The sequence below is a fragment of the Pinus tabuliformis genome, chromosome 1_2, assembly GCF_031772625.1.
Source record: "Pinus tabuliformis cultivar Carrire ecotype Pingquan chromosome 1_2, CPIR1, whole genome shotgun sequence".
Lineage (NCBI taxonomy): Eukaryota > Viridiplantae > Streptophyta > Pinopsida > Pinales > Pinaceae > Pinus > Pinus tabuliformis.
The window spans coordinates 1,194,145,816-1,194,173,298 of record NC_142298.1 but is presented as its reverse complement, the minus strand read 5'-3'; the positions used below and the strand labels follow the sequence as shown (position 1 = coordinate 1,194,173,298).

General features: G+C 38.0%; 1 protein-coding gene and 1 pseudogene across 1 annotated transcript in view; one reads left to right on the top strand and one right to left on the bottom strand.

Annotated features, from left to right (window-relative positions):
• The window catches only part of LOC149210510 (uncharacterized), a 58,324-nt gene that overhangs the window by 25,065 nt on the left and 5,776 nt on the right, over window positions 1-27,483 (top strand). The gene's annotated exons all lie outside the window — the stretch shown is intronic.
• LOC149210511 (chromatin remodeling protein DDM1-like) lies at window positions 2,424-26,088 on the bottom strand (annotated as a pseudogene).

Here is a 27,483-nt window from a genome sequence, read left to right as displayed (position 1 = left end):
ACTTCAGACTTTTATATGCCATAGCTTAATTCTCCCTTCATATCTGGTTTCTCATCGGGCGCAATCTCCGTCGTTCGATCTGGAGCCCCTAGATCCTATGGTGTTCGCTCTTATTGCGCGGTTGACTTGCTCGGACGTTAGCCCGCGATGAGAGCGGTTTTCTCTCTCATCCGCCGGACATGCATCGTGCAATGTGTGGAACCACTCGTTCTCTTGCCAAATCCGCTTATTGCCCAACACGTCTCCGATATTTTTCCGGTTTTGGAGCGCGGGACCCACCTTTCGTTTTAGCGCTTTTCTCACGGTTTTTAGCTTCCCTTGTGACCGAGCGCTTGGGGCCTTTCCATTTCGAGGGGTTTTGCCCAATGATGCGCGATTAATCAGAAACAGCCTCCGTTTTCTGATCCGAACTTCCTAACTGCTAGTTTGCGTCCTGCGCGGTCTTTATGGGCCTCGGTTAGCGCGCTTTGACTGATGTCCTCGTCGTTCCTTGCTGGCTACAAACTGTCACTGTCCAGAGAACATAAATCATAAACATGAAAGAATATTTATCACACATACACAAAGATTTATCTAGGGGAAGGAAACTCCTCAAAACGTCTTCCTCTCTATGTTGCATTAATCAAAGCATAAAGATGAATACATATGCTTGCTCAAGCCTGCAACTGTATAGTTTATCCCTCTGTTTGACTGAATAACTCTGGCCAACACTTAGAGAATTTTCAAGCCCTCCAAGCTCCTATTTCCTTGTGTTGTTCCTTGAGGAATTATGGCCCTATTAATTAGGAAATTCCTCAATTGGAATTGCACAATTCTTTTAGGCTTATTCTCTGACTGCATGCACCACCTGTACACTTTGGAATGGTTTACAACTAATAGTACATTGCCTTGGAATCTCTATCTCAATCGGGTAACCCGAATTATCTGCACGCATCAGTTATTTTTGGTTGATTGATTAGTTAATTGGTTGATCACTACAGTGGTTATAGTTACACTTCGACAACTTGACCTTCTAATAGTTCCTCCAACAATTACAACTAGTTTAACTGACCATAACTCAACTTAACTGAAATAGATTGCTACAAATTATAAATCAGTCATATTGAACTGAACTGAAGCTTCCCTAACTCTAATTAACTAAGTTAATTGAGTGACAAGTTCCATGTCACCTTAGTTAACTACCTCCAATATTTCTGCTGAAATGGAAATTCGAATTTTCTCTAGTTTGACCAAGACAATGTCAAATTGATATTTTCTTACCGCATTTTCAACATAACATGTTAAAGAAAAATAGTATGTTAACTTTACATTATGGACACACCAATTTTGGTAGCTCTATCCCTTACTTTTTACATTTTAAATTACGCTACATTCTACATTTTGCATTTTGCATTTTACATTTATATATTCGATTTTATTTGAATATTAATTAAAACATATGAAGATGACATTTATTTTATTATTTTTTATTTTGTTCCTGAGATTCAAAAAATATTGACATATATACTTCCTTATATTACGCCTACACATCTCGCCATACTAGGTTGTAAAGTGCTTCTCACCACAGTAATTCAATAGAAGTTAATTGCTACCATCTATTAATAATTAAATAAATTTTAGAATCACAATTCCAAAATAAACATAAACACACTTATGTACATAATTATATAGCAAAATATTATTTTCTTTAACCACACTTATGTACATAATTATATAACTAGCACAACCACATCAATAACACAAACTAATTGCTCTATATTGTGCTCTCTTTTCTATTAAGTCTCTCTTTCTCCAATAGTTTCTTTCAATTCCATTTCTATTTGTATTTCATACAACCCTTGGACCATACCATTCATTTTACGTTGATGATGATATAAAACCGTTATCCATAATCAAGATGGCTCTGTCATCCATTTTCAATTAAGTTTATTAGCCAAAGGCTTCCTATTTCAACCTCAAGTGGATCAAGCTTGTTTGAATTTTTACATCAACAACGAAGATTTAATGTCATGCTAATTTGCTTCATCTTAGGACTCATATACGGCTCAACACTGATGATTCTACTTTCATTGTTGACTAATACATGACGGAGATTGACACGTGGCTCGACATGGAATGACACATGCAACAACTATTACTTTGAGACAATTGGTTGTCGTAAGACTTGAACTTGAATTTACGCATGTACTTCACAAGCGGGCCGACGGACTGGTGTGCCATGTCATCTCAGATATGATTTAACGAACCTGGAGGTAAGCTCTCGATGCCTCCACAATTCGATCTGCCGCCTTCCAATGTACCTATATTTACGCCGAATGTGTTTTCTTTATGAACTTTCATGTCCAAACATTGTTCATTGCATCAAATCAATGAGCTTTAATTTTGTCTTTCAATCCAATGATATTTGACCAAGTGGTTTGTCCCTATTTGATCACGTGGGTCTTCCCCTGAAGCACAACCACATCGTCACCGCTCTTCCATTTCAAAATGTTCGTCGGGATATCGCCACTGAAGTTGTTGTTTGGTATATTGAGGAGCTCAAGTACTCCGATACAAAAACATTGCATTTGGAGGAGCCATGTGAGCTCGATCAATGAAAACCATTTCAACGTTTTCCCATCGGGTGTTTCACGATCATGGAACATCCCATTCATCGGCATTAAGAATAGTAATAAAAAATAGTTTAGCATATTAGAACGGTTCATTAGCCTGACAAGATTTGATTCACTAATTTCACGCTCAATGAGTTCCTCCTCTTCATATTTTTCTTGGTGGATCAAAGCAAGTAGATCTGATTTATATAACATGTTGTTATTTCGTTCCCGGCGAAATTGTACTTTCTCAATCACTAAGTGCTCCAATTTTAACTTACCAAATGCTACTTTAAGCAGGTGACCCTCCACAGAGTGGGTTGCGATAAGCATGTAAACATACACAGGTCGTGTTTTTCCAATCTTGTGGCATCGATCCATAGCTTGTATATCCATTTGAGGATTCCAATCGCTATCATAGATAATACAAGTGTCTGTAGCAGTAAGATTGATTCCAAGACCACCAGCACATGTGCTTAGAAAAAAGATACAAAAGTTGCTATCTAGGTCATCAAAATCCCTTATCTGATTTTTCCTATCTTCCAACTTGACACTTCCATTAATGCGACAAACCTCATATCCTCTCTCAATTAGATAGCTAGTATTCCAACAAGTTAAGAACTTTAGTCCATTGAGAAAATATCAACATCTTTTGTTTCTGAGCTTTCAAATTCGTTAATAGCTTGTCTAGCAAACCAAATTCACCACACTGCTTAACCAACTACTCCAGCTGTGCATATTCAAATGATTTATCAAAATGTGACTCCAAAAGATCAAGGTGGTTGCAATTCTTTTGCAGTTGAATCATGCCTCATCCCATTGCTTTGTTTCCCAGCTAGATCAAACCAAGATTCAAACTCTTCACGTAATGTGAATATTTGAGGCAAAATGAAATTCAATAAGGACCAAAGTTCAACCAAATTATTTTGTAAGGTTTTTCTAGTCAAAATCAGCTTATTTTCAACAGATAAGGTTTTCAATTCCCTCGGCAATTTGCAATTGGAGCTTTTTAATCAGTGTCCCTCATAAACAACTATATATTTCCAGCCATAGCGAGCCAAATATTTTCTATCATTCAAAACCTCATATGAAGTGACAATAATAGGGAATTTTTGACCCACTGTGTGAGGCATGTGGATTTTCCTCTGCTCTTGTTGCTCAATTTTGGAATCATGATAGATTATAGCATTCATGCTTGGAACAAACCTATTGATTTCAGTCACCCAATTCGAGAGAGTCGAAAGAGGAGAAACTATTAAAAAGGGCCCATGCATGCCCATCCCCTTGAGATGAGCAAGGAGACCAATAGTCTGCATCGTCTTTCCTAGACCCATTTGATCTGCCAGAATTCCATTTGTGCCACAGATAAATCAACCACTTTACACCCTTAATTTGACATGATTTTAACCTTCTCCCGATCAATAGAGGAACAAGTTCCATCTTTTCTTTCCAGTTCCTCTCCTCTGTTAAATTATCAGAAGCTTGAACTGGGGTGCCTCCTATGAAATTCTCAGTCATTGCATTGATATAATATTTTTACTTTTTCTGTCTAATAAAAGTATGCATTATTAGTCACCATCTTACGCTTTCGACCCCTACCACTTTTCTTCACTGCACTTGATTTTGCATTGCCATTCTCGCTTGGAATAAATGTGATGTCGTCCATGTTCTCAAGAAAAAACTCTAAATAAAGTTGAGTTTGACTAAGAATCTCATCCAGTTTGTTAAATAACATAGGATCCATATGTGAACTCTCATCGCTCAGTTGATTTTCCATTTCCTTCTTTTCTCTCTCAGCTCGTTCTTCTTCTATGTGTTTCTGCTCCATGGCCATATCCTCTTAAACTTCCAATGCTTCACCATGAACTAATAAATCATTATCCTCTGCATCAAAAACTAGCACTTTACTTCCAGAGATTCCCTCATATTCTAAAACATATATAGGCGAATGTGCATCTCCTTTAAGACTTGTGGTTGAATCCTTCTCCATTTTTAAAATCATTCCTCAATACCATTCCGACAATGGTCCAATCTCTCGATAGAGTGTTAAGCTATTCGCCAGGATTATGCTTATGTGTCCAATCACATACATATTGCATGAGTTTGAAAGATATGAAGTTGGGTACCAAGGCCAAGTGAAATTTTCACCCCTCGAACTTGACCCCTGAAATACACCTGCGCAAGGCACGCTAAAACGAGACGTTGCCCAGATATGAATGTGCTTTAGGAGTTGCGTTGAGAAAACTGAGAGCATCTCTTAAGTTAATGTTTGAATTTGTTTTAATGGTTGACTCAGTGCCCTTACTCTTTCAATTTTTTTTTATTTTTATTGTTTTGGTGTATTTTTGCACATACAAAATAAATGAAAACGGTCAAGTCAAAATAAATGGAGAGACAGGAATATTCATGGATGCTACACTGTACCCTTCTTCATATCCTTCCCAGGACAAAATAGAGCCCCCTAAGTGTAAGGGTCGCAAAAAGCCTCCCAATTGGAATTGTTTCAACCAATTTTAGGGCACCGAATAAACACCCAAAATCCAACCAATTTTAACCTGTGACAGAACCCTACAATATCCCCCAAAACAACCAATCGAGTGGGCCAAACTTAAGATGCGCCAAACTTAAGATGCTCCGATGCTTGTACATAAGGGATCAATCCTTGCACCTTTGTTTGTTTTCTGCATAATATCTTTGAGTTTATGCTTTACTTCCTCACCCTCCACGCAAAGAAAGATAAGAGACAATGAAGTTGAGACAAAATGAGGCATAGCCACAATGGAGGAGAGAAAAAAGCAACGAAGTTGAGACGAAATTGCTAGTTAAATATCTTATTATTATTTTTGTAGTCATTAGAGAAGTTGCGAAATAAAGAATAAGTATGTGATTCAGTCTTTTAACCATTTCTTTAGTGTTAGAGGCATCTTAAAAATATCGTAGGCCAGACTAGTTTTTTAGTTGTAATTTTTATTATATTATGAAGGGAGAATAATTATTATTTTTTATTACACAATAAAAATTAAAATTTTGAGTGTGTTGTATATATATATATATATATATATATATATATATATATATATATATATATATATAATATATTAAATAATAATGAATTTGTTTTTAAATAACGAATTAAATTATAATGAATTTATAAAAATAGTATATTAAAATTATTTTCTAATAAATAATTAATTTATAAAAATTTAAAATATGATTTTAAGTTTTAATAAAAAATAATAATTTATTTCTCAATTATCCACATTTATATTCATTTTATAATTTAAATATTTATAATATAATATAATATAAAATAAAATAAATTTATTTAATTATTCCACAATTAACTTTAAATAATTATTTAATATTAAAATTTTGAATTTATTTCACAATTTTAATTTACTAGAAGTTTTTCAAGTGTATTATTTGTAAGTGAATGAGTATTTTCAATGTCGATGTTATGACTAGGATTAGATTTGTTATTAGTATAATCTTTTCATGTGAATTGACAAGTTAATATTTTGATTAATTATTTTGAAAAGTGATTTCAAGTTTTTAATTTGGCTAAGTATAAATAATAAATATATATAAAAAATAAAAAATAAAATATATAATTTTATTATAAATATTAGTATAATTATTACAATATAAAATTAAAAAATGGTCAACCATGGTCCAATCTTGCAATGTGATAAATATTGTCTCGATATGAAAATCAATCATGCTAAACCATGATCAACCACGGTGCAACGTCGCTTTGTGACAAAAATTGTCTCAAGTCCAATGTCGTAATGTGGCAAAGATTATCTCAATATGAAAATCAATCAAGCTCAACCATGATCAACCACAGTCCAACATCGCTTTGTGACAAATATTTTCTCAATATGAAAATGAACCTTGGTCAACCACGATCAACCATGTTTATTTTAAGGTTTATATACCTTGCATTTATAATATTAATTCCATGGGTTTATAATACCTTTGGGTTTTAGAATTAATCCCTTGGATTTAGAATCATGGATTTTCATATGAGACAACCATGGTCCAATGTCTCAATGTGACAAAGATTGTCTCGATATGAAAATCAATCATGCTCAACCATGACCAACCACAGTCCAACGTCGCTTTGTAACAAAGATTGTCTCAAGTCCAATGTCGCAATGTGACAAAAATTGTCTCAATATGAAAATCAATCATACTTAACATGATCAACCACGATCCAACATCGCTTTGTGACAAAGATTGTTTCAATATGAAAATGAACCATGGTCAACCATGTTTACTTTAGGATTTATATAGCTTGTGTTTATAATATTAATCTCTTGGATTTATAATATCATTCCCTTAGGTTTATAATACCTTTGGGTTTTAGAATTAATCCCTTGGGTTTATGATTTCGTGGATTTATAATATAAATCCCCTGACTTTATTAATGTAAGGGTTCATATTCTTAGGGTATAATATTATTCGTAGGGTTTATAATATTAATCTTAGGGTTTAATATACATCCCTTGGGTTTACAATCATGTTCATCCATGGTCAACAATGGTTAAATGTCACAATGTGCCAAATATTGTCTCAATATGAAAATCAACAATGGTCAACCATGGTCCAACGTAGCATTGTGATTAATATTGTCTCAGTATGAAAATCAATGATGGTAAACCATGGTCAACCATGTTTATTTTATGGTTTATAATATTTATCTTAGGGTTTTTATACTTTGGGTTTATAATATTTATCCCTTAGGTTTAATATTATTTCTTTGGGTTTATAATCTCTTGGGTAAACCATGGTCAACCATGTTTATTTTATGGTTTATAATATTTATCTTACGGTTTTTATATTTTATGGTTTATAATATCATTCCCTTGGGTTTATATTATCAATCCATTGGGTTTATTAATATAACGGTTCATATTCCTACGGTATAATATTATTCATAGGGTTTATAATATTAATATTTGAGTTTAATATAAATCCATTAGGTTTATAATCATGGCCAACCATGTTCCAATGTCGCATTGTGACAAAAGTTGTCTCAACCATGCTCAATAACCATGGTCACATTGTGACAAAGATTATCTCTTGGTCCAATGTCACATTGTCACAACTCATCCATGGTCAATCATGGTCCAACGTCGTATTGTGACAAAGAATGTCTCGATATGGAGATCAACCATGGTGAACGAAGGCTAGTCATTGTCCAATGTCGCATTATGAAAAATTTTGTCGTGAAAATCAATCATGGTCAACCATAGTCCAATGTCGCATTCTGACAAAGATTTTGTTAATATGAAAATCAACCATGGTCAACTATGTTTATTTTACGGTTTATATACATTCAGTTAATAAAATTTATCCCCTAGGTTTAATATTATTCCCTTAGGTTTTTATTATTAATCCCTTGGGTTTATAATATTTATCTTAGGGTTTATATATCTTGGGTTTATAATATTAATCCTTTGGGTTTATAACACATCGGGGTTTTAGAATTAACCCTTTGGGTTTATAATATGAACCCCTTGGGTTTATCAATCTCAAGGTTCATATTCTTAGGGTATAATCCTATTCATCAGGTTTATAATATTAATCCCAAGGTTTAATATAAATCCCTTGAGTTTATAATCATGGTCAAACATGCACAACCATGGTCCAATGTCACATTGTGACAAAAATGGTCTCAATATGAAAATCAACAATGGTCAAATGTCACATTATCACAAAGATTGTCTCAATATAAAAATCAACCATGGTAAAACATGGTCAACCATGTTTATTTTAGGGTTTGATAGTATTTATCTTATGATTTATAATATTAATCTCATGGCTTTATACCTTGGATTTAATATTACTCCCTTTAATCTATAATCCCTTAAGTTTATGATATTATGATATTAATAGTCACTTACGTTTATGATATTTTTTTCAAATCAGTAGAAATTCTTTATATTACTAAATAAACACATAGTACAAAATTAATATAAATAAATAAATTATTTAATATTCATTATTTATTATTAATATATAGTTAAATCATTAATTATTAATTATTTTTAACAACATAATATTGTTTGTATTATTATTTAATTAAATTATTTCATATTATTTAATTATTTAATATTAATATTTAAATTATTATCATCATTATTTAAATTATTTATTATTATTTAATTAATAAATATTTTAATAACAATATTATTGTTTGTATTATTATTTAATAATAATATATAAATCCTTATTTATTATTTAATTATTTACTAAAAATATTAATTAATTATTTCCATTATTTATAATAAATAATAGTATTTTTATTGTAATAGTTCTTTTTTTTTAATATTATATTTATAGTAGATACAAATTTCTATTTTAAGCTTCTGTGATCCATAATGAATTAAACAAAGTCTTTTGGTAGAAATCACATGAGAGAATTTTTTGGCCGATGCGTTTCGAACCAATAAGTGTTTCGAAACACTTGTTGGTTCGAAACACGTAGGCCAAAAAATTCTCTCATAGATACAAATTATTATCATTATTTATTATTATTTAATTAATAAATATTTTTAATAACAATTTGTCTTATTATTTAATTAAATTATTTAAATATTTAAATATTTAATATTAATATTTAAATTATTATTATCATTATTTAAATATTTAATATTAATATTTAAATTATTATTATCATTATTTAAATTATTTAATTAATAAATATTTTTAATAAGAATAAGGTTTCTTACTTCCTTCAAGCCCCTCAACACTATCCGGAGCTCCCTCAAGTCAGCTAAGGATCAGGTTGAACCCAAAGATATAAAAGGTGTCTACTTAGTCCCTTGCTCATGCGGAACACCCTATATTGGAGAAACGGGTCGTTCCATCAAGCAAAGGGTTCAAGAGCATGTGGCAGATATTAGATATAATAGGTCCCGCTCGTCTGCCTTAGCTGAACATGCGTCTAATACTAAACACCACATATGTATTGAGGATTCCTGGGTTTTAGCCAAAATTGATCACTTCCATCATAGGAAGTTTAGAGAGGCGTTAGAAATTGAGAAGCATTGTAACAATGTAAATGGGGATGAGGGTTGGAAAATTAGCAGCAACTGGATCCCTGCGCTCCATTCCTAGTTTTTATTTATTCCTTGAAATTTCTCTGTTTATCTGGATTTTGATTTTTCCCCAGTTCATATATATATATATAAAATACTAATTTAATATTATTATTTATTTAATTTACATTTTACATTTGTTTATTTTTTTCTATTAGTTATTTATTTTTTAAAATTATTTAGAAATTATGATTTATTTATTTATTTATTTTTAAATTTGTTTTTTGAAAATTTGTTTGATTCTTAATTATTCATTCTTAATCCTCTTTTATTTATTTATTTAATATTATTATTTATTTAATTTACATTTTACATTTTTTGAAAGTGTTTTTGATTTTCAATTATTCATTCTTAATGTTTATTTATTTATTTTATAATTTATTATTATCTATTTATTTTATTTATTTATTTTTTATGAGGATGTTTTTAAACGTTTGTAACTACTTTGACTTTATAACGTTTAATTTTTATTTAATCATTTTTTATTTTTGACTTTCTAATGGACCAATTTATATTTTGAAGCATCTCCACCTATATATATGGTTAATGTTAGATCAGATGCTCCTCCTTTGCCCTGATGATGAACCACAATGGAAGGTTCGAAACATTGGCTCCAATAAATTATTTGATGTGATTTCTCCAAAAAATTTTCTCTCTAAACAATATTATTGTTTGTATTATTATTTAATATTATTTAATTATTTACTAAAAATGTTAATTAATTATATCTATTATTTATAATAAATAATATTATTTTTTATTGTAATAGTTTTTTTTTTAATATTAGTTTTATTATTATATCTTTATAGTTTGTGTAGTAGATACAAATGAAGCCTTCGATTTGTATCAAGCATTTAATTACTTAAATATAGTTATACTAATTTTTAATTGAAATTAATAATCCACTATGTAAATGATTTCTCTTGAATAAATAATCATAACCAAACATGTATAAAATTTATATATATTATCCATCTAAAACATTATGATATTTTTAATAATATAAAATTCAACAAATTGACAATCCACGTAAAACGCTTCAAAGTATATACTAGCAATTGCTCCAAAAAGTGCAAAGAGTGGCCGATAGGTTTTTTAAATTGGAAAGATTGTATGAAATTTGGAAAAATGGTATGAGGGACGCATTTGTAGATATGTGTACCATATGTATTGGCAAATTTAAATTTTATATAGATATTGTAAAAGATGATATTTTAGTTTCATGGATATATATATATATATATATATATATCAAACTAAAAACACTAATTTGATTTACTTCTAATAAAATACTAAAACTAGAGAATAACAGTTGTTGGAAACTGCCCTTTAAATTCAATTAAAATGATTGGATTATAAAATCTACAGTTTAAATTATATTATTATTAATTAATTAAAATTTATTTACAGTGTATTTTAAATTACATATGAATGATAAATGGTGCTATTTTAATTTCATATATAATCCAAATTAAAATACAGAGTAATGAAATTTTGTAATGAAGATTAAGCCTTGGATGAATAAAGACCATAAAAAGGCATTTCAAAAGGCGATTTTGTGTACATTTCCTCAAATAAAAACACAAAGATTATCTTAAACTGTGGCATACAAGAAAATGAAAATGCAAATGGCAACAATAGATTTTGTCAAAGACTGATATTTACCTGGAAAAGTTGAAAACTAATCCCTTGAATAGTTTGCAAAAGGAATATCCAACCAATCCACAAAATTGAACAAGACTATTAAATTCGTAACAAAACTTTTCCGCCAGTGCTTTAGTCTAAAGAGCCCACAAATTCACCCGAAAAATAATGGAAATTCTGGCAAGATTATGACAAAATCCAACAGAAAATTTTGAAAATCTGGGTTACCACTGTCAAACTTCAGGGATTGGGTTTCCCCAGGGGTTCTTGATGGTGTTGAATCCATTTTCACCATTCAAACACTCCAACATTCTATTTTTTTTTTTACACTAGAAATTTGTCATCCAGGAAAATTTGTAGCATCGAAGATGTTTCATTTCATTGGGATAAATATTAAGAGCAACGTTTGATGATAATGAAAAGAGCTAATTAATTTATGCACAATTCTAGTCTTTTCAGATTGGAACGAATAATTCCACATTCGAGTTGGTGTTTCCAAGTATGCAAAGCCTACAAAGAAATTACAATAGAATAGAATGTGAGGAATTGAGAATAGTTTATGCAATCCAAGCATTTTGGCACTATTTCTTAGCTAACTTCTAAGTATTTATGTAAGCCATTAAGCTCTTTTATATTTAACTAATAAATCAGTACTACATCGAAGGATCTATAGATAGCTACTACTACCAGAATAATTTATTGTAGATTTAAACTATATTTAACTAAAAAGTATTATTTATTAGCAACTTTAATACATCTATTGTTTTGGAAACCATTACAAAGAAACAAGCATATCAATGTTTAGGAAAATAAATAAACTGAAAGGAGCTAAACTAATATGTAGGCACTATTCTATATGAAATAAATAATTATCGTGCCCCGGATACTGCTCACAACTTCACCATCCCTGAAAATTATAGATGTCAATGTCATAAGTTCTTGTATCTTGAATTTCAATAGGTGATGAAGGCACCACCCTAAACATGCATATAGATCAATCAACTAATTCACTGAAAGAGTTGTCTTCTAAGAAATTCTCAGTGCCCATCTTCATATTGGTCGACCAATTCACATTAGTTCAATCCAATATGGGTTGATAAGGTTTGCATGATTAGCCCAAATTACATTCTAAATAATACAAGTTTTGTCTTGAGAATTGACAAACGATTTCAAGGTTTGCTTCCAACTAAATACCCAACGTGTTTTCATTGACAATTCAAAATTCTGACTGCACCCAGATGAAGTGAGAACATCGATGCTTGTTTATCATACAAATTAAGATTGATAACTTCCAAAGCAAAGTTTAGACGTCCAAACAGTTGACTTCTTTGCCATTAAAAAACAAAGAGGGTAAATCCAATGCTTGGTGCTTGGACATCCCCATCGGATTACATGATACCTCATATTGATTTGGAATAAATTTCTAATGATAAGACAGAAGTGGATTTGCCTTGAATCTATAATCATGTATGCATGATTTGAATCCACACTTAGTAGGTAATCTATCTAGTGCATCATACATGTCTCTTCCGAGTACACCCACCACTTTTCCAAAGGAGAATGTTACTCTGACTCCTATGTCTTTAAAATTTTGTGGCAAGACATTACATAACTGTAACAACACAACGATCAAAAGATTATGCCAGGGAATTCTGCAATAGCTCTAACTAAACTTTGGAGCAATGGTACAAAACTTAAAAAGTCAAAAACACATTATTGCCAACTTGCTCCTAGTCTCTATTGGGATCAGAGACAACCTTGTCAAATCCTTTTGTTCTTGTCTTTCAAATGGTGTATATTGATCATTTTGGGAGATGTGAGCCAACCATCTAAATTGATGCTCTTTGATAAACTTTTTATGTAGCTCCACAAAATTCCATAGGAGAGGAAGTCAAGAACAAGACGTGACTTTAGGAGTGTGCTCGATTTCAACAAGCATATGTTAAGGAAAAGAAGCATATGCATTCATTGGCCTCTAAGAAGTTTTTCCAGCATTGGTGTCAAAAGACTAATTAAGGCCATGAAAATACTTTGAAGCTTTCAATAACCACTACCTAAATGGTAGTCAATACCCTACAAGATTTGTGTACACAATTGATTCAAAATCTCAGATCTTCATTGCACAGATCCATGGGAAAAATCAAAGAAAAGCATTCAAGACAAGCATCACAAGCTACCATTGCCTGCATACTCTTATTATAAGCAAGAAGATAAATTTGGAATGCTAAGCAACACATTATTCTCTTACTAAACAAGAATGAACTTAGCATTTGAGATAACCCTACAAAGACTACTAAACTTCTTCCTTGGTTGGTGGCACATGCGAGATACAAAATTTCACCCTATCCTCGTTGTCTTTTTCACTTAGAAAAAAGAATCAAGCAATTCAAATTTCTATTAAATGGTGAAACTAAGACCAAATGGAACAATGGAATGGAAAAATGTTGGTATTTTTCGTTTTCATAACAACTGCAATGACAAGTATAGCTTCTGCTCATCTAATGAGGAAACCAATCTAGGCTTAGAAAGATGGTCATCTCCTTTTCGAGGCCTTTTCCAAGAAGAACATCTTCCTCGTCAATCAAAAATTTCAGAGACATAAACAGGGAATAAACTTCCAACATTGAATTGATTTTCAACAAAAGGGAAAACCCATCCATCTAGTCATGTTCCTCCCCCCCTTGAAGAGTTGCAGAGTGAGCTCTTATACGAAAATACCTATTCAGAAAGCTTGAAATTGGAGTAAAATCAGAGGATGGAATAGTCGGTGAGGGTGCTAGGCTAAAAAACCTCTGTTGAATGTTCATATGAGATTTCTGAGCTCTTCTCGTAGCAATTCTCTCCTTCTTGTGAGAATTATGGTGTCCTCCCAATGCATGAGAATTGTACAACTTCCTAGAACAAAATAATCACGAGTAAATGCAAGCTCCCAAAGATCCCCACTACAAAGAGCCTGTGCTTTCACCAATTATTTTCGATACCTTTCCCACACCTCTCAAAGTAGATTTTGCAATTGCCAAATAAAATTTTGTCTTGCATTTTAAAAACACTGCCATGCAAACAAAATAGGAAATGCCTCTCCAAGAAATTTTATTTCTGCTAAACCCCTATAACTAGGGATGTCATTTGTAATCTTTCTCTTGCAATATATGTGATTTTGTTCTTGTTTACAAAAGAACATAAAGGTATAAAAGAATAGACCTGTGTGAAAATAAATCAAATCTAGTTTCAAATTTAAATAAAAATGTAGGGCTATCTACTGTGATATTGCAAGTCTTTTGAGATAGAGAAGGCCCGCAACAATTGCAGAAAATGGATATGGGAAAGCCACAAGCCCATGCTTCAATAGAAGAGACGAACTAAACTATCCGATGCAGCATAGATTCTTTTGACTTCTGTTCAACTTCCGGGACAAAATACTGCGGGCGTTGGAGCTTTACTAGGACATGCAAGGGATGAATGAGAAGGTCGTTGAAAGTCACAGAATAATTTCCCATAATGGGGTTGAGAAAAGAAGCCATAATTCCACAACAAAACATGCACACGAGTTTCTTTAAGATGCACCCGAGTTGTCTTGTATATGTAGTAAAATCAGAGGAAACCGGAATTGGTGGTCGCTGCCATCGATAGAGTCTTCGTCGTGTAGTCGTGCACCATAAAACTACGTTTAGTGCCATAAACTCCACGAAGAATTCAAACGAACTCTCTTGGAACTCCGGCTTAAAAGGCTCTGATGTAAATATGGTGCACACTACAAGTGGAGAGAATAAGGGTGCGTAAAAATCTATGCATAGATGTCAGAGAGAGACAAGAGGTGTAAACGAAAACCAGAGGTGAACTGATTCAAAAGATAGGTCTATTGACCTAAATATATTTGAAAATTATATATATATATATATATATATATATATATATACATTTTTTTTTTAAATAATTCATATTATAATATAATACTAATTTATTTTCTAATTTCAATTTCTTCATAAAATAAGAGGTTTGCATATTAAGAGATTTAATTTCTCTAGACTTTTGGTAAATCTAAGTTAATTTAATTATTAATTATAATTAATTATTAATTTAATGATGATGATGATTATTATTATTATATTTATTTTTAGTTTTATGTAATTTGATCCAATGAAAATGTTTTATTGATAATTATAATTGTTAATTATTTTATTTTATTTTATTTTGACAAGTTAAAATATTTGTAGGATATTACATTACATTACAACATCTCTACCATACTAGACTGGAAAGCCCCTCTAAACCCAAAAATATTTAATGAGTTAAATAAGATTACCTTAAGAAACTATTATATAATGAGTTAAATAAGATTACTTTAAGAAACTATTATGTAATGAGTTAAATGGGATTACCTTATCATTGCTTTCTCTCTTCCGTGGAAATGGAAAGGTCTTCCATTCAAATTTTCCCTGATTTAGAATGCAATATGAAAAAACAAACCATGAATAAATAAATAGTAGGAAAAAAAATTAAAAATGAATATATTGAAGCATTATAACCGGGTTTTCTCCCCCCTATTCGAAACCTGTCAAGGTTTTAGAAGTTTACAATTAACCAAAAAGTGGTTGTGGAGGGGTGAGCTCTATGTACAGTGTTCAACACTCTATGTTGGGTATGGATCTGTAAATTTCTGTATTGTCTATTGTATATTATTTATTTAGGAGGCGATAGCCATAGTCTATCAAGTTTTGTGGGAATTAAACAACCATTTTTCTTGCCCATCTTCGATCTATGGGAAGTCTTTCGGGGTATTTTCATGGATTGATTTGAGCCTACCGAGAATATTAACATTCTACTTGTTTGATTATTATATGATGTTTTTACTGTGAGTTCCTAGCAACTAGAACCCTTGAACTTTTTCACCGGCTTGGTAAGGTCTTCCACGCATTTCACATTTGCTAGACACATGAATGATTGCGACTTGCTACTGAAAAAATTTGGACAAACCCCTCCTGCAAATTACTCAAACAAACAACCAAAATCAGCAAAAGATTGCAACATACCTTGTTCGAAATGCAAACATATCACTTTTCTCAATCAATAAATTATGGCCTGTCTACTTACTTGCGAGAGGGAAGGTTGTGTCTGATAGATTTCATGTGGAAGAGAGGGCCACCATGGAGTACCAGTGGAGGCGAGGAAAGGTAAATCTTAGGTTGAGGCGAGGATATCGCAATCACACATGGACTTAATTAAAACACAGAGTTCACTGAAAACAAAACAAAGTAAAATAAAAGAGGTTGCATAAATTTACTTGTGTAAAATTAAAACCATAACGCAACTGACCACACTTTATATTATATGTCAAAACATAAAGAAATTACATTCGCGTGATAAATGGAGGCTGCAGCTCCAAGTGAAAAACACAACAAACTTACTGCGATTTACGCATTACTGGGTTGTGGAGTAAACTTCTGTAAAACTCCATAAAACTGGTTTTCACGCGCCCACCAAAATTTCCTCCACGATTTTCTCCTCACTACCTCACAGACTCTCGCTCCCTAACTTTCCCAACATGCCCAACATTACAAATGACTTTTACTTGCATATTTATCCTAACATATGAATTTCACATTAATTACATGACAGACAAAATATTTAATACACAACATGGGCGATTTTACATAGTAAATGATTTTCTGAACTTGCAAGTGTTGTGGAGTGTGGGCAACAATCGCGGAATGAATGTTTTCCCATATATATTTATTAAACTTCATTAAATGCTTTAACCTCTATGATGTGTTGTGGAATGGTCCGCTCTGAACTTCTGTTCTGACCCTTGTTGTAAGGTCCTCGGATGCGTAAACGGTTGGGCGCCAGGCGATCCGGGCACGGGCGCGGTTGTGCGACGGGCACGTGGGTGAGCGGCGAGTCGAAGCGCATGATGGGCGCAGGTGCGGGCGAGCGACGAGCTAAGGCACACGCGACGGGCGCGCGCGGGCGAGCGACGAGTTGAGGCACACGCGACGGGCGCGCGCGGGTGACCGACGAGTTGAGGCACACGCGACGGGCGCGCGCGGGCGGACAGACAAGTTGGAGCACACGCGGTTGAGACAGCCGGTTATGCGACGAACGATAGAAGGTTTATACCCGATGGGGCGTTGGGCGAGATGGTTGGAGGCTGACGCATTATGGAGGGCGGGCCGACATGTCTTGTGAGCGTTCAAGGGGTGTGCAACCGTGGGTTGGGTGGTCGGCTGGGCAGTCCCACCCACATGTTACAAAGCATATATATTGGATGCGTTTGGAGGCATTTTCAACAACGAACTTCGACAAGCAACTTCGCATAAGAGGTGCAGGTCTAAAGTGCGCAGTTTAGACAAGGTGAAGAGCGCATAGCTCATGCGCTTAAGGTTGGACTTGTGCACGGATTAGCTCGCACTTGGAGAAAGGTGAAGGTGTTGGGCAAGGTGTGCCGTGGGTCGGTTGAGGTGTGCACGATGGTTGTGCAAGTGCCAGTTTGTGTCAAGACTTGGCGTGGGTGTCTTGGTTGCTCAGGTGAGCGCCCACCCATCGTGCAAGGTGTGCACAAAGGTGAACAGAGGTTTGCCTTGATTGTAAATTTGGCTAAGTATGGAAGTTGGATTTGCCAAGTATACTTGTATAAGCTTGTAAACATTGAAGATTGATTAATATATATATTTCGGGCAGACTCTTTGTTCAGGGAGTTTCCCCTCCCTTTATACTGTTCAATTGTGTTCTTGTTATGATTGTTGTTGATAATGAATGAGTATGGGTGTTCATTGGTATAAAGGCTAAACATAATAATACTTGGTTGCGAAACACAAACTAAGTAGGAGAAAGTGAATTAGGCGTAGTCCACGAACATAAGTATTGGTGAAAAGAAAGTGTTCGGTGGTGCCGCACCTCGCTAAGAGCGGTTGGAAGACTACCGCCGGCTTGGGGGCGTGACAGGTGGTATCAAAGCTGGCTGATGACCAGGTTGACGATGAAGTGTTGATCCCACTACACTATCGTGACAGGTGGTATCAGAGCAGGGTTGCTCGTGACGAAGTGCAGATATTGAAGCTGATTCAGGGTTGAAGAAGCTTGATAGTTGATGACAGGTACTTGCAAGTGAAGGAAGTTGTTTCACATACAAGTGGAAGAAGAGTTGGTTCATGTTTACAAGGAACTTGGTGAATATGGAGAGGGATGAAAAGGCAGAGATGGTGGATGAACCTATGATAGGTGAATCTAGCCATGAGGTAGTTGAAGTCTTCCGATACAAAGTGTTGGAACAAATGGGTCGATGGAGTTCTAATTGGGTTTCGATGAAAGCCAAGAACATGAAGATTCGGGAAAGTTGTTCGGAACTAAGAAAGGAACTTGAAGAACTCAAGAGCCAATGCGGAAGTACGACAGATGTTGAACTCAAGGAACTTGATGAGGAGATCTGACAGAGTGGCCTTGGTCTTCAAGAGCTCTTTGATGAGAGAGCCCGGTTGAGGAAAGAAAGTGCCAGAGTGGAAGCCGAAATCAAGCAAGTTGAGGAGGAGATAAAGAAGAAGCTTCTTGGTAAGAAGATCGTTGTGATTGAGCAAGAAGAGCTCGACTACATTGACAGGTTGGGAACTCACTACCGAGACAATCTAGAGGACATTCAGAAGTTTAGTTCTATGAGCTTAGTCAGTGGACACTTGGTTGGTGCACTTGAGTAGGATGCGATGGAGGACAAGCTTGAGGGGAATCAAGCTAGACCAGGATCGAGTTGCTTAGAAGAGCCAAGCAAGGAAGTGAAGTACCTTAGGAGGAATGTCAAGTTGGAGCATGAGCCAATTGACACTTCTGAGGCCGAATTCTTGAAGAAGGTTGCTGATGTGAGACACAAGATAAAGCCGACAGAAGGAGGTGAATCCTTGAAGCTGAGTTTTGTGCAGGTGACCGTGAAGGGCAAGAGATTTGCAGCTTTGGTGGATACGGGAGCTACTCATAGCTTCTTAAGCAGGAAGGCAACAAAGTCTTTTGGGAAGAAAGCAAAGATGGAGAGGGAATGGAGTGCTTTCAAAGCAGTCAACTCTACCATGAAAGTTGTTGATGGTGTGATGGAGAACACTCAGGTGAGAGTGGGATCGTGGTTTGGAAAGTTGGACTTGAGGATTGTGGACATGGATGATCATTCTATGGTGCTGGGGCAAGATTTCATGAGGCTTGCACAAGCCATACCAATGGTGGACCGGGACATTCTCTTGATCACAGCTGAAGGAAGAACCATGATGGTACCGATGAATAGGAGGAGTTGCTTGGGGTATAGACCAAGGATGACTTCTATGACTTTGTATCCCAAAGATCCGAATGTGAAGCATGAGGATGTGGAGCAAAGAGGACTTGGGAGTGTGACTCAAACAACGAAGGAAGGGAAGTTGATTGACTTCGTTGCAAGAGCTGGAAGGAAGAATGAAGGAAGTGAGAGGGAAATCTCACGAACATGGAGACACTTGATAGGGACATCTTCTACTAGTGATCTTCACAATGGAATTGCAAATGAAGGGGGTCCGAGTACTACTTCAGAGGTAGTGGTTGATGAGGATTATAGAGGTAGAGATCCTGCTGGCATAGTAGACTTTTGTAGGTATGCTATGGGTATATATGACTTTCAGTTGACAAAGGACAAGCTAGGTGAGCTTGGCTGTACATGTGAGGAGATTGAGGCTGTGCACAGATACTTGAGGACACAACATCAATCTGATACATGGGTGGATGAGAGTCAGGGAGGAAACTTCCTGGCCCTCCTTTCTCTATAGACAACCTTGGAGGCCTTGGTAGGGAGGAACCACACCAACTTTGCAAGGGACCTTGGAAGAAGGCTTCTTTATGACAGATTGCAGACTTGGATGCAGATGGCCAGATGTTGGGATGAAGTCTACATGGGTTGGACATCATGGACAACTAGAGTCATGGACATCAGGTTGGAGATATGGAGCATGACAGCGATGCAGGGACATTATGCAGGAGCATGTGTAGGGGTGTCATTCATGGAAATTCTGTGGGGAGTGCAAAGCAAAGGATGCGTGCAGATGCTGTTATGACACGAAGTTGTATGAGCTAGTGGAGAGGTTGTACACTTTTGTGCAACAAGACCATGGCTTGGACATGTTGCAGATGGGATGGAGTTTCCATGGACCTGAACATGGGTATTGGACAGATTCTTGATGAGTCCGAGGTGTAGCAGAAGTCAGGGAGAGACTTGTGGTGACGTAAGGATGTGCATTCTTATGATTTGGGCGTATGGTTGGACTGATCACCCAACTAGTTCAAGTCATGAGGGGTACCAATGTACAGAGGGATGTGACTATTAGTTTTACACTTGACGAGGAGCATGCAGAGGTGTGTTCTGATGAAAGACTACATGGAGGGATGACACATGATGAGGTTGACACGAGATGTTGCAGTAGGCATGTAGCTTGAGATGTAGGGACCAACCTTCCTTGATGAGGAGCAGGATGTGGAGATTGTGACAGAGTGATCAATAATCATGGATTGAGAGGATATCTGGTGTATGACATACCGATGAGGTGTATACCTTGGTATGGTTATCTTGGTGACGGTTAGTTGCTGAGACGAGACATGATGGAAATGGAGTTCTACATATGTTACAGGGATGTTTGCCGTATGTGGAGGATTTGACATCATGGATATTGATGATCTTGGTGGATGGCTACCAGGATGATATGTTGTCGAGGACGACAACAATTTCAGGTGGAGGAGGATGTAAGGTCCTCGGATGCGTAAACGGTTGGGCGCTGGGCGAACTGGGTGCGGGCGCGGTTGTGCGAGGGGCGTGAGGGTGAGCGGCGAGTCAGAGCGCACGACGGGCGCGGGTGTGGGCGAGCGACGAGCTGAGGCACACGCGACGGGTGCGCGCGGGCCAGTGACGATGTCACGCCCCTACACCTGCGGTAGTCTTTCAACCGCTTATAGCGAGGTGCGGCACTACCAACCGTTTTCATTTCACCAATACTTACGATTGTAGACTATGCCTTAACATTCCATACTTAGTTTTATTTTTGTTACCAAGTATTATTAATGTAGCTTTATACCAATGAACACCCATACATATTCATTATCAACAGCATTAAACAAGAGAAATGCACAACAGTATAAAGGGAGGGGCAACTCCCTCCAATATGAGTCCGCCCGAATATCAATATATATAATTTTTCCACTTTTACAAAGTACAGACTAAGTCCTTGGGAAACCCCAAATTATACTTAGCCAAATTTCCAACTTCGGCAAACTTGGTTGCCTAGCTCATCGGCACCTCCGCACGGTCGCCGCACGACTCACCAACCCGTCGTTCGCCTTGTCGCACGTCTTCGCCGGTTCGCTCTTCGTTTGGTCACAAACGTCCAAACTGTGTACACCTGCCCACACGCAGTCCCACTTGCCAACCTTTGACAAATGCCCAAATCGTGTGAACAACACATAGTACCACCTGCCCAACTCTACGACATCCGGTTCCAACCTTCATTCACCTTCGTGCACACTTGCACGATGGGCGGGCGCTCACCCGAGCCACCAAGACACCCATGCCAAGACTTAGCACAAACGGGCGCTACACGTTCACCGTGCATGCCTCACCCGATCACCGGGCGCACCTTCGCCCGCACCTTCGCCCAACACCAAGTGCAATTTTCTACCGTGCGACTAGCCCAAGGATGGGCGCATGAGAACTGCGCCTTCTCCTTCTCCTATTGCGCACTAGAACCTGCACACTACTCTTTTATGCGAAGTTGTAATGATCGAATGCGATGTTGAAAATGCTCCATCGTATCCATAATATATATGCAAGCTTAGGCCAAGTCTGGCACCCAGCCGACTTTCCCAATGCTTGTGTACACACCCTTACTTCGTCGCCAAGCGCCCCAACATATGTCGGCCTCCAACATATTGTTCCACGCTCCAACCGTGTGTATAAATACCAACGCTCTCCATAGATCATCACATATGTTCCAAGAGAACGTCGCAAGTTCGTCGCATATGTGTTGCGCCTCCGTCGCACATCGCAACTCGTCCTCCCAACCCCGCGTGCGCCCAGCTCGCCCATCGCCCAAACACGTCGCACGCCCGGGTAGAACCTCAGGACGTTACATCCTCCTCCACCTGAAATCGTTGTCGTCCTCGACAACATACCATCCTGGTAGCCAACCACCAAGATCATCAATATCCATGATGTCAACTCCTCCACACACTACAAACATCCCTGCAACATATGTAGAGCCACGTCTCCATCATGTATCATCCTTGTAACCAACTATCACCAAGATCACCATACCAAGGTATCCACCCCATCAGTATGTCATACATCAGAGATCATCCCAATCCATGATCATCGATCACCCTGTCACAATCTCCACATGTTGCTCCCCGTCATGGAAGGCTGGTCCCTCCATCTCAAGCTACATGCTTCCTGCAACATCTCATGTCGACCTCATCATGTGTCATCATGTGAACCGCTGCCATGATACTCCAACAAATGCCAACACATCTCTGCACACTGTTAACCCCCATGTCTGAACTAGTTGGGTGATCAGTCCAACTGTCACGCTCAAACCATGAGAATGCACATCCTCATGCCACCATCAGTTGTTTCTCATAACATCCTGTCACATCCTCAACCCGATCAAGAATCCATCTCCATACAAGTGTAAGCCATGCTCAGGTCCATGAAGTAGTCCTCATCTCATCTGCAACATGTTGTCCATGATGTTTGGTGTCAATGTGCTACATGAAATCAGCCACATCTATCCCAACATCATCCATATGTGTATCTCCTCCATATGAAGAGACCATCTCATCAAACCGGCTCTCGATGTGTCACATCCAGGTCCATGAAGCATCCTCCATCATATCTGCAATGTGCCATCCCTCAAGTCAGCGATAGAAACAAGTATACACCTGTCTCATCTATCCATGTGCTGCCCATGATCATAGATCAATCAGATCCCATGTTAAAAGGTGGTTGAGTCTCGGCTCAACCCATGCCCAAGTGTTGCCACCAAGGCATCATCATCATTGAAACTCCAAAAGTCACAACAATCTCATGTCATCATGAGCTCCATAAACCATCCCTGGCCAACATCTCAGCAAGCATACAAGTCTCGGCCTAAAGGTCTCTGCAAGATGCCTTAGCTCTCCATGTAGTAGGAATGCTCCATAGTCTGCTCACAATCGCATCCAAGTCCATGGCCTTGTTGTAAAAGAGTGCACAACCTCTCCATCGGCTCATAAGTAAAACACCTAGCAAATCCACCTGCACAACATCCCTGCCTTGGCACTCCTCATTGGATGCCCATAAATGACACCTCTACAAGTGCTCCCGCATGATGTCCCTGCATAAGACTGCCATGCTCCATGTCTCGAACCTGATGTCCATGACTAAGTTGTCCATGTAGTCCAACCAAGTAGACCCATCACAACAATCGGTCATCCTCATCCAAACTGCAATCTTCGGTCTAGTGAACTCGGTCACCCAACCATATCATCATCATCACGAGTCCCTTCCATCATAGCTCCCTCACTAAAGGTTCCACAAGAGTCGCTCTTGGTCTCGGCCATGAGAAGTCCACCCAAGCATCATCATACCTCAAGTGTGTTCCCTTTAATCTGTCCATGAGTCATGCCGGGCAGTTAGCCAATTCTCCATGTGGCTAGAGCATGACCCAATCCTCTGCAACGATCATCATGTTCCTCCCTTGTCACGGGCCTTTGTACCTTCTACATAAGGTCACAAACACCCCCAACAAGTCCTGCAACAATCAACAATCCTTGTTCTTTATCATCATCATGAGGTTCCTCCAAATGGGTATCCTCATTCATCCATGTCTGCAAACTGCACGATCCTGGTCCAACTTGATCAATCTCAAGTTCATCCTCCATCGTTGTCATATCTGCAACATTCTCAATCATCACGGCTTCCTCTTCCTTGATAGCACAATCTGCAACTTCATCTTGCTTTATTGTCCATCCAACTTGAAGAAGTTCGTCTTTAACATTCTTTTCCAAGACTTCAAGTTCCTTTCGAATCCGAGGATTCTCTTCTTTCAACCGCTTCAACCTATATAAGGTAAGCAAGAGCTTCCCTTCACATTCTTCCAAACTTGCCATGCCTTGTCGTTCAGCATGGACCAAGCACTAAGCTTTACCCTTGCTAAACCTGCTTCACCATTCACCAGCTTCACCAAGTTCCCTGCAACCATGAACCAGCCCTTGTCCCACTTATATGTGAAACTAGCTTCCTTCACCAGCAAGTACCTGCTTCCACTGTCATCAGCTGTTAAGCTTCCAAGTGTACCCACACCTGCACTTCGTCACGAGCAACACTGCTCTAACACCAGCTCCAACCGAGCTCTAATACCAACTGTCACACCCCTACACCTGCGGTAGTCTTTCAACCGCTTATAGCGAGGTGCGACACTACCAACCGTTTTCTTTTCACCAATACTTACGATTGTAGACTATGCCTTAACATTCCATACTTAGTTTTATTTTCGTTACCAAGTATTATTAATGTACCTTTATACCAATGAACACCCATACACATTCATTATCAACAACATTAAACAAGAGAAATGCACAATAGTATAAAGGGAGGGGCAACTCCCTGCAATATGAGTTCGCCCGAATATCAATATATATAATTTTTCCACTTTTACAAAGTACAGACTCAGTCCTTGGGAAACCCCAAATTATACTTAGCCAAATTTCCAACTTCAGCAAACTCGGTTGCCTAGCTCGTCGGCACCTCCGCACGGTCGCCGCACGACTCACCAACCTGTCATTCACCTTGTCGCACGTCTTCGCTGGTTCACTCTTCGTTTGGTCGCAAACGCCCAAACCGTGTACACCTGCCCACACGCAGTCCCACTTGCCAACCTTTGGCAAATGCCCAAATCGTGTGAACAACACGTAGTACCGCCTGCCCAACTCTACGACATCCGGTTCAAACCTTCGTTCACCTTTGTGCACACTTGCACGATGGGCGGGCGCTCACCCAAGCCACCAAGACACCCACACCAAGACTTAGCACAAACAGGCACTACACGTTCACCGTGTACGCCTCACCCGATCACCGGGCGCACCTTCCCCCGCACCTTCGCCCAACACCAAGTGCAATTTTCTACCGTGCGACTAGCCCAAGGATGGGCGCATGAAAACTGCGCCTTCTCCTTCTCCTATTGCGCACTAGAACCTACGCACTACTCTTTTATGCGAAGTTGTAATGATCGAATGCGATGTTGAAAATGCTCCATCGTATCCATAATATATATGCAAGCTTGGGCCAAGTCTGGCACCCAGCCGACTTGCCCAACGCTTGTGTACACACCCTTACTTCATCGCCAAGTGCCCCAACATATGTCGGCCTCCAACATATTGTTCCACGCTCCAACCGTGTGTATAAATACCAACGCTCTCCAGAGATCATCGCATATGTTCCAAGAGAACGTCACAATTTCGTCGCATATGTGTTGCGCCTCTGTCGCACATCGCAACTCGTCCTCCCCACCGCGCGCGCGCCCAACCCGTCTGTCGCCCAAACGTATCGCACGCCCGAGTAGAACCTCAGGACATTACAGACGAGCTGGGGCACACGCGACGGGCGTGCGGGTGACCGACGAGTTGAGGCACACGCGACGGGCACGCGGGCGGACAAACGAGTTGGAGCACACGCGGTTGAGGCAGCCGGTTATGCGACGAACGATGGAAGCTTTATACCCCATGGAGCGTTGGGCGAGATGGTTGGAGGCCGACCCATGATGGAGGGCGGGCCGACATGTCTTGTGAGCGTTCAAGGGGTGTGCAACCGTGGGTTGGGTGGTCGGCTGGGCAGCCCCACCCACATGTTACAAAGCATATATATGCGATGCGTTTGGAGGCATTTTCAACAACGAACTTTGACAAGCAACTTCGCATAAGAGGTGCAGGTCTAAAGTGCGCAGCTTGGACAAGTGAAGAGCGCATAGCTCATGCGCTTAAGGTTGGACTTGTGCATGGATTAGCTCGCACTTGGAGAAAGGCGAAGGTGTTGGGCAAGGTGTGCCCGTGGGTCGGTTAAGGCGTGCACGACGGTTGTGCAAGTGCCGGTTTGTGTCAAGACTTGGCGTGGGTGTCTTGGTGGCTCAGGTGAGTTCCCGCCCATCGTGCAAGGTGTGCACAAAGGTGAACAGAGGTTTGCCTTGATTGTAAATTTGGCTAAGTATGGAACTTGGATTTGCCAAGTATACTTGTATAAGCTTGTAAACATTGAAGATTGATTAATATATATATTTCGGGCAGACTCATTGTTCAGGGAGTTGCCCCTCCCTTTATACTGTGCAATTGTGTTCTTGTTATGATTGTTGTTGATAATGAATGAGTATGTCTGTTCATTGGTATAAAGGCTAAACATAATAATACTTGGTTGCGAAACACAAAATAAGTAGGAGAAAGTGAATTAGGCGTAGTCCACGAACATAAGTATTGGTGAAAAGAAAGTGTTCGGTGGTGCGCACCTCGCTAAGAGTGGTTGGAAGACTACCACCGGCTTGGGGGCGTGACACCTGTCCTTCTGCCTATAAACAAAATCACAACCGTGTAGTGGTTGATTGGGCAAACATGATGGTTGTTAGTGTGTTTAAGGCGGTGGTTGGAATTAATATTTCCAACGCTCCCCCTTAATAACAACTGCTGCCATTGACAATTCCCAAACAATCTCTGGGATAAACAAAACTTTCACGTGCCAATGGCTTTGTGAAAATATCAGCAAACTGTTCCTGTGACCTGTAGTGCTGCAACACAATTTGCTTGGTCCTATTGTGAAAGACTGAATTCTTTGACAATGCAATTGCAAATGTGTTATCGCAAAAAATAGTTGTCACTCCCTCTTGGTCGTGGCGAAGATCCCTCAACATCCTTCTCATCTAAACTGCCTGACATGTTGCTGCTATTGCAGCGACATATTCAGCTTCTGTTGTTGACAATGAAACTATTGGCTACTTTTTGGAAGCCCATGAAATGGCTCCTGAACCCAAATGAAAAACATAACCCGATGTGCTCTTTTTGTCATCGACACTTCTTACCCAATCATTGTCGATGTAATCAACCAGCCTAAAATCATGTGTTGCGGTGTACAAAAC